This window comes from Micromys minutus (assembly GCF_963924665.1).
Source record: "Micromys minutus genome assembly, chromosome: 18".
NCBI classification, from domain to species: Eukaryota; Metazoa; Chordata; class Mammalia; order Rodentia; family Muridae; genus Micromys; species Micromys minutus.
In genome coordinates, this window is record NC_137953.1 from 45,910,961 (window position 1) to 45,919,863 (window position 8,903).

Sequence of the window (8,903 nt, forward strand, 5' to 3'; positions counted from 1 at the left end):
TGGTGGCTGTCTCCCAGATTGTTATTGTTTTGATGACACTGACAGCTTTGACAAGTACTGGTCAGGCATTTTGCAGAATGTTTCATTTGGGTTCATCTATGTTTTCTCTGGCTGAGCTTGAGCCTGGCAGACCCGAGGAGGAGTCTGCAGAAGTGAACGTTCGTTTTCATTGCAGATAGTGGTGCATTAAGTGATATTATCGTAGTCACCTGGCTGAGGTGAAGTTCCTCAGTTCCTCGTCTCCCTCTCTTTACTCTACTGTACTGAAAGGAGCTCTCAGCAGATGTTTCAAACAAGGTATATCCCCTTGTTTTTGAGACCAAAGGTCCTATGAATGATGTTGTAATTATTCTATTATAAATCTTTTCACCTATTTAATAATATCAATATGAGCTCAGACAAACTATCCACTAGAATTTTATACGATGGGTTATTACTCAATCCTGGTTTATTACCTTCCTCATAGTTCAAGCTTTGGCTATTCAGAGGATCAGTAGAGGATCTGACGTAGACTGATCTCTCATCCCAACTCCACCCCTAACCCGCAATTTCCTTCTCAACACACTATGCCACTGAGGTATGAGGTACTCGAGGATCATTCTGTATATTCTGTATATTCTCTATGTTCCTGGTCCCTTTTTTGAGAGAATATTTGAAACCATGAACTCATGTCAATTTGATTAGACCCTGGCAGCTGACCAAGCAACAAAATGCATGTGTGTACAGTATACCTATTAATAAATGTTATCTTTGTTATTACCATTTATATCAGTCTACCAATGAATTCATGTTGTCCTTAGTTCATATACACCACTACACAGATCATCTAAACTTATTACCCTGAATCTGTACCTTCCTCTCCATGTGAGAGACACTAGTGATTTAGTCATTCAAATCGTTGCCTTAGGCTTCATCAGTGGGAAGATGGACTCCCATCATCTGCCTCCACTGTACTGAATTTCTACAGTACGACATTCGGGCCATTGTAGAACACACACATTCAAACAAAACAGCCACTATCTTCATCACACAAGCTGCAGTTACTATCAGTGGTCTGTCAGAATTGGACTTGATTCTCGATGCTCCCTCATGCAAGAATGAAGTAGCAAGTCATCAGACCCTCACCTGACTTGGCAGTCATTCCCCAGACATTTGTGTGCAGGTTTGCCCTTGTTGGTCTAGGCTGTCAGAATGTGCTAGAATGTATAGGCTGGGCAAGGTCTATTGGAAAGGGGCCCCATCCGTGTAGTAATTGGAAACCCTCACCAAGGCTGCTTTAGGGTCACCCAGGATCCTGCCAGCACCCCCTTACCCATCCTGTCCTCCAGAAGTAAAGCCCAATAAATCCCTCAGTGTGAGCTCCACTGGAATCTTCTTTGGTTGTCATGGGGTCTTATAAGAGACAGCTGCTGATTGTGACTCCCTAGGGAAAGAATCTCACAGCCAGACATAGATCTGGACAACTGCTGTTGGTCTGTTTGCCTCTTGGACAAGTCTGTTGATCAGAGAATGCAGCACTTCTTCCATATTACAGAGTGACTTCTAAAGTTACAGGAACTCTAAACACTCATCCCCTTTGATAATAGACTTGCTTAATATTTTTTATTTTACATTCTGCAACTTTTCCTGGGATTCTCTGATCACCTACATTCGTTCATTTATATTCTTTTTCTGTCTCTGTATCTGCAATACACTCATCTCCTCTGTGTACTTGTGTCTGTGTGTGTGTGTGTGTGTGTGTGTGTGTGTGTGTGTGTGTTTCTCAACCAGTGGTTAAAAATTGAGCCATTTAGCCAGGCTAGCATTGCAATTTACAACAAAGTCAATAAATGTCACTGCCCTTAAAACACAATCCACTTCTAGAGAATTCATGTGAAGCATTGTGACAGCCACAGGCATGAGTTATAGAGCAAGGGTGATGCTGTTGGTTTAGGAGATGGTTGAGTTGTTCCCTTGCACAAACCAAGAACTGAAAGCAAGGAAAGACAGAAGCCATGGAGATGGTGAAAGAAACAGCTTTATTCCTTTAGAATAGGTGATACCTAAGGCTAGATAGAATTCCTCTAAAAGGCTTCTGGCTTAGGTATTTTATAGTCCCATTATGTCCTCCCTTCCCTATAGTTTCTCAGCTCCCACACCTTGTCTTTTGTTCTTACAATGTTGTCTGAGAATAAGAAGACTCATGACAGGAAGCCTGCTCTCACTTTCCTAGTCTACCTGTGTCCATCTAACTCGCCTTCATTCTCCATCTCAGAGATCGACACCAATTTATGTCAGGAATGGGGGTGATGACCGCTCTGGCTGCTTCATGCTGTATGGGGGCGTAGTCCAAGGGAGTGTCTTCCCAGAAAGAGGGAACTCCCATGAGTTTGTCTCCTGGAATGGGTCTTATTTTGACTGGCAGTATACATCTGAGGCTCCATGTAAAGGACCACATGGCCCTGTAGAAGTAGAAGTCTAAAGGAGGAGAGAGGAGAACACTAGGGACACTTCATTATAAACAAGATCGGTGACTGTTTTTAGAAAAGTTCCACGTAGTAGCAACTGATCCAAGGCTGGTCAGGAGACTGATGAGCCCGGGACCTGCTCTCAGACACACTGGTGGTTGTTGGAAGGACCAGGCTCACAGTGAGGTCTTTTTCACATGGCTTCTAAAGAGGGAGAAAGAAAATCAGTTTAGCCCAAGAATCAAATGATTGTCTCTCTTGGGTGCAGGTACATAATGTGGAGCTGAGTTGACAAGGTTATAACATTTTATATCTGGGCAACATTTTTCTCATCAAGAAGAAAATCACTAGTGAGAAATGGTTGTCTAACCAAAATCTCACATGGGTTTAAAACATAATATCTAGGGAATATAGTTTCTTTAACTGTTCAAGAAATACACCAATCCTTTTTTTTTTTTTTTTGATTATACTTTCCTGCTGGGTGTTTAGACCCAGCAGGCCGACAAAATTAATCATATGTATATATATATATATATACATATATATATATATATATATATATATATATATATATATATATATATATATATATTTTCTTGTCAAGGCCTGTTGAAGATATGGTACTTGGGAGTTTCTTGAGCTTGAGAGCATCTAACCTTCCTTTTACAACTGTGCTCATTCCATGTGAGGGTAATCTGAGGCCTCGTTTAGCCATGGCTTCCCTTGGAAACCTGGAGGAAACATCCATGGAAGATCCTGAATGGATTCCCCCTCCTGCCCCTTGTAGACTGGATATTGGTTATAGTAAACTGGGTGGAGTGTCCAGGGCCTCCCTGAACAACAGAAAAGGTGATTCCTTACAGTGAAACAGTTTAAGGGAGATGCTTCTTGGAGGGCAAAGTGGAATATATTTTCTTTTTTAATCCCTCTGACCACATTAGGATGGTCTCCAAGTATGGTTATTGAACATGCAGAATGCCACTGACAATCACATATTTAAATTCATTATGATTAAATAAACATTTCTACAGTCTTTGTAATTATTAGGGAGAATGGGTCATAACTCCATTGATTTAAGCAGAACTTTGACATCAACTTATTGAATTCTAACCATTTTCATACCTTATATAGCTTGCTGAGACCTGTATAATTTTCTTAAGCTTTCCAACTTTCTTTTTCATCATGAAAAATATGCAGGCATTTTCTGAGATGTAATAACATCCACAAGTCAGTAATCAACAAGCCTAGCTCTGTGGATCCTTTGCAACCTGACATAGCGTGCCTCAGTGTTGTTTTGCTCAGAAAATGGCACTATGTAAATAGCGCCTTAACAAAAGAAAGTTGAATTCAAAGCACATACTCAATAAATTAAAATTTCATGTGTGCACACTGTTAAATTATGGGGCCTGTTAGGTTTCTAAGTAAACCTTATTTAAAAAAAAAAAAAAAAACATAAGGCAGTCTTTATAAAGAGAACACACATCTTCAGTGACAGAGGCCTAGCACCATTGATGATAGTGTGAGGGTTATCTGAGAACAAAAGTGGTCACAGTCCCAAAGATCACTGGGGTATCAGGGTCTATGGCACAACCAGTGAACATCTGCAAGGAGACTCTTAACCACTAGGATCTACTACTCCTAATGCATCCATCTCTGGTTCCGGGAGTTTCCCTAAAAGTCCCCAGAAGTACCTATGCATCACAGTCATCTTAAGCACACATCAAGCTTCACCCAGGAAGAAACCAGCCCATCTAACTCCCAACCTAGGCCAGAGTCTGTTCACAGAGGAGAGTACAGATTGGACCCCTATGAAGAAGTTTTAAATGTCTAGTGTATAAATGCATTAGGTGCTTCCTTTTAAGACCCTTGGGCCCAAGAGATCCCAATATGTGAGGGCACAGTCTTGGAGAGCCATTTTTGATGACCACCCTCTGTATAAAACAAGATACATTGGAACACATTCTAGATCTTGGCTTTCTCTCCAGAGTGTCCTCTACAGAGCTAACAGACACGAGTGTGTGTGCTTGTAACCACCTCTGACTCACTAGCAACTATGAAAGAAGAGGCAGCTTGTTCATAGAATTTCCTCTAAGATGAGTGCCCAGTGTCTCCTGCTAGGCTATCAGAGAGCTCTTCACACACAGCAGGGCCTCTGAGAAGCCAGAGATGTGAAAAGGAATGTCAGAATTGCCATCCAATCCAAAGTCCAGTTAAGGGAAATCCTGGCCCTGCCACCACTGTCCTGTCTCACATGACAGCAACTTCTGAGGCAGAACATTCATACTTCTCTTGAGAGTCCCAAGTAAGAGCAAGACAGGCACTTAGCAGCTCTGCAAGTTTTAGGAAAACAGTGAAAGCCCCTCAGGAATGCCAATAACTAAGAAATCTTTCTTATACAAAGAACTTTACCTCATAACTCATTCCTAACTGCCATTATTTGAGTTTCAAGCAATTTCCAATTTTGAACTCAAAAGAAGCTTGCTGGTAGACCAAGAGTAAAATGTCAACTGACTTAGTTCAGGTGCACTGGCCACTTTGCTCAAACAGAGTCTCTTACTGGCCTATAGTTTCTAGGAAGATTAGGCTGGCCATCCAATGAGCCACGGGGATGCTCATCTGTTAGCTTTCCTTGCACTGAGATTGATGTTCTTTTACTACAATTCAGTGCCTCATACTTGCAATGAAGGTTCTTTGTGGACTGAGCAATTTTCCCAGCACTTAGACCCCCCCATTTTATGGCTTACTTAATTTATGTTTTCATTTGCTCCTACATGTTTGTTTGCTTAGTAGATTTCTGATTACTTTTAAAATTTTGACCTTTGTAAATTTTATTTTTATTCTAATTTTCAGTTTTGTTGGAGATTTTTGTTCAGATTTGTAAAGATTATATATTAGTATTTCTTTCAGCCTTTTCTTTTTCCTTGCAATAAATTGCTTTGCCTCTAGTAATGTTCTGGATTTCATGGAATTTACTATAATTTGACATTTAGTTAGGTTTGACTTTCTAACATTGTTTTTGTTTGTTTGATCTAAATTTTAGTTTTTATTTTCTGGTTTATCTGTTGTATTATTCTTTCTGGCTTTGTTAAGCTTTTCTGATGTCTGATTTTGGATTGGTGTTTTGGTTTTTTATTTAGATGTTGCTTGGTTTTAAGTATGGCTTATTAGTTTTAATGATTTTTACATTATTGTGGAGTGAACCATCGCTTTATTTCTATCCCTTTTCACTTCTTTTTTTTTTTTTTTTTTTTTTTTTTTTATTTTCTCACTTGGCAATCACAACACTTATGAACTAGAACCCTTCTACCTCATTGCACTGTGAACTGCGTTTTGGTTTGTAACTTAGTGATCTGAGTTTTTGTTTAAATGCGGCTTTGTTCTTCTAGGTTTTAGTTGTTTCTTATACTGTCAGTCTTCATTTCTTCTGCAACTTTCTCTTTTTGAGGAAGCACTGTACACTACAATGTACAATAGCAATAAGGAGGCAGAATCAGGGCCCAGCGCTGTGCCTGTTCTCTTTGATGAAGATATACTCTCTACCCTAAACATTCCAGGCCAAGGCTCAATCTGCCACTGTCTCACAGGTAAACCAGTTACTGTAAAGAACTTGGGTGAGATAGGAGAAGTGGTTCCAAACCAGTGATTGCACATGGTTATTGTGAAGATACTAAACCACCTTAATGTCATTTCTTTCATTCAAATAATCAAATAGAATGCTTTTAATTCTTGGAAGTGACTGAAGGAGAAAAACTATTTCATCACATCCAGAAGACAGCATCCCGAAAGAGGCAAAAAAAAAAAAAAAAAAAAAAAAAAAAAAAAAAAAAAAAAAAAAAAAAAAAAACCCATAAACAAACAAACAAACCCAACAGTTTCTCATTGCTGTAGGCTTTTGCCCTGATGAAGACACAGCTCACAGAGACCTGAGTTCTGATAACTTGTTAGTGGAATGGACAGAATGGTAAAAATAATAAAGTCTTATGTAGCTTATATGGTTGTAATGTTCAAGCCTGATGCAACGTTACAGTTTGTTCCTTCCCCACAGAAGTCCTTCTGGATCTCCTGTATGATGACCCAAAATGATACATAGACCTTGGGTGTCACCTTATACTATAACAGGGGCCTATCCTATTTGCAAGGGCTACATTATCAGAGCTTAGGAAAAAGCTTCTGCAAATGCAGTATGACATCCCCATGTCACTTTCCCAAGGACTTAAGAAACATTATTTTTAGACCATTATTAATAATAAACACTAACCAGAAGACAATCGTACAGAATCTAATGAGTTACCCATGGCTATGAAAGGCAAAGAGGCTTTAACAAGTCACTGAGATGGAGACATAAGCTGCCAAGACTGAAATTGTGGCAGCCATGAAATATAAGAGGTTTGATACCTATGACATAAAAGAACTTTTAACACACAAATGCTTAAAACGCCATGGTCTTGTGCCATCTACTTAGGGACCAGGCATCCAGACAATGGTTATAAGATCCAAGCAAAGATTAGGGACTCAGCAGTGACATCTTTCTCTTCTGCTGAAGACCCTGACACTTTCTCTCTGTACCTCTAGGAGAAGAGCCAGGGATCCTTCCTTTGGACATTCATGTTATGAACTGCTAGAGACCAGTGAGAGCAAAGAGGGGAGACAAATGCCCCTGTTCTGCAGGAGAGGACAGCTATTCTGAGCACAGCCCACAAAGGTTATGGCTGAACCATATATTTATTCACTAAGTTGCAGTGGGGCACACACAGAAGAAACAAGCTTCTCTTACAGTTCATCCAAGAAGGCCTTCCAAAATGTCCCAAATACATTGGGACATCAGAATCTAGTTCAGGCCCACCCAGGGCCTTGGAGGGAAGGAGGGAGAAGGAAGATTAGTCTATTAAGCCCATTAAGACTGTGCTGCTGTATATTACCCTCCAAACCCTCATCTTTGTCAGAATTGTCAAATGAGAGTGTCCCACAAGAAATGAGTGGGCAAGGTAAAATTTATAAGAACAACTGACAGAAGAAAGCCAGGTATAATTTGACATTTGGTTTTAGCTCTGCGTTTTCTCATGTCTTGTCTATTCATAAACCAGAATTACATATATTCACAGGGTGAAACACCTTAGAGGTTATTTCTAGATGCCGGTTGATGGTTAAGTTATCCCTACCACCACATTTAACACTCCAGAAGACAAGTCCCACTGCGTGTTTATAAAGGCCTTGCGATAGTAAATTGTCTCCTGCTGTTTATGATCAATGAAAAACTAGATCTGGAAGCCATGTTTTCCCCACTCCCAACATAGAAACTTGAGACCCAGCTCTATGTCTCAAAGTGTCCTCCAAGATCCTTTTTCTGACATTGGGTTGCCCTCTTTAACTCTAGGACACCCAAGGAAGGAAAAAAATCTAAACAGTTCAAGAGTAAAGACTGTCTCTGAGAACAGCTTCCTGGTAATCTCTAATAGTTGTCACCATGGTTTATCCCATGATATAATAAATGTCTGCAGTGGGAATGAGAAGCCTAAGTTCCACCATGGATACACATTCATGAGGAAAAAGCTGGCTGCTTTATAGGGACTTGCCTGGTTGATTTCAGCTGGATATTTGTATGACCGCTAATTAGATCATGTTATACTTCTCTTAATTGGGCTATACAAGTCACCTCTGAGATGTTTGTAAACCCTCCAATTAAGTTTTCCTTTCATATTTGCTTATTCCACATTTTATTGCTAACAGTTTAAAAAATTTACTATTGTCTACTAAGTAATAAAAAATCATTTAAAGCCAGAAACATGTGTATAATAGATCATAATGTACAATTCTGCTTGTGAAGAACCTAACAACATTAAACTGGAAGTAAAGAGTAGGAAGACATTGCCAGAGGAGGAGGATGGAGTAAGATAGGGAGGAAGGTGAAGTCTTAGAGAGGAGGGAGTTGTATGGGGTAGAAACAGAAAGTAATGGAGAGAGAAAATAAAGGTCAACAAATGAGACAGGAGGGCACATCTTGGAGAGCGATGCAGAGCAGTGTGACACAGTCATGTGTCTCCTTGTATTTAAAGTGGAAAGCCACGGTACTTTGGACTCCATGATCGTGAGGCCACCGTGTTAGGGTCAGCTTTATGTGGACACACAAGAACAAGCAGGTGTACAAGTAGAAAACTGAAGCTACTTTGTGTTCTTCATTCTAGGACTCAACCATTCCCATAGGGAGGAGGGAATTAGAAAATGGCAGAGGTTCTTCAAGGCAGATTCTAGTCATCTATCATTCTAGCCCAAAGGGATTCATGTTGAAAGGAGAGGAAGAGATAATAGCAGCTCCGAATGAAAGTTGAATCAATAGCTGGAGACTTTTAAAAATAACCCTGTGAACTGAACCCGGGTGCAAACCCCAGTTGCTATTGGATCATAATGTCCTGTCTGCAGGAAATAAAAGCAGGTCTGTGTAGCTTTCAGACCCTGAAG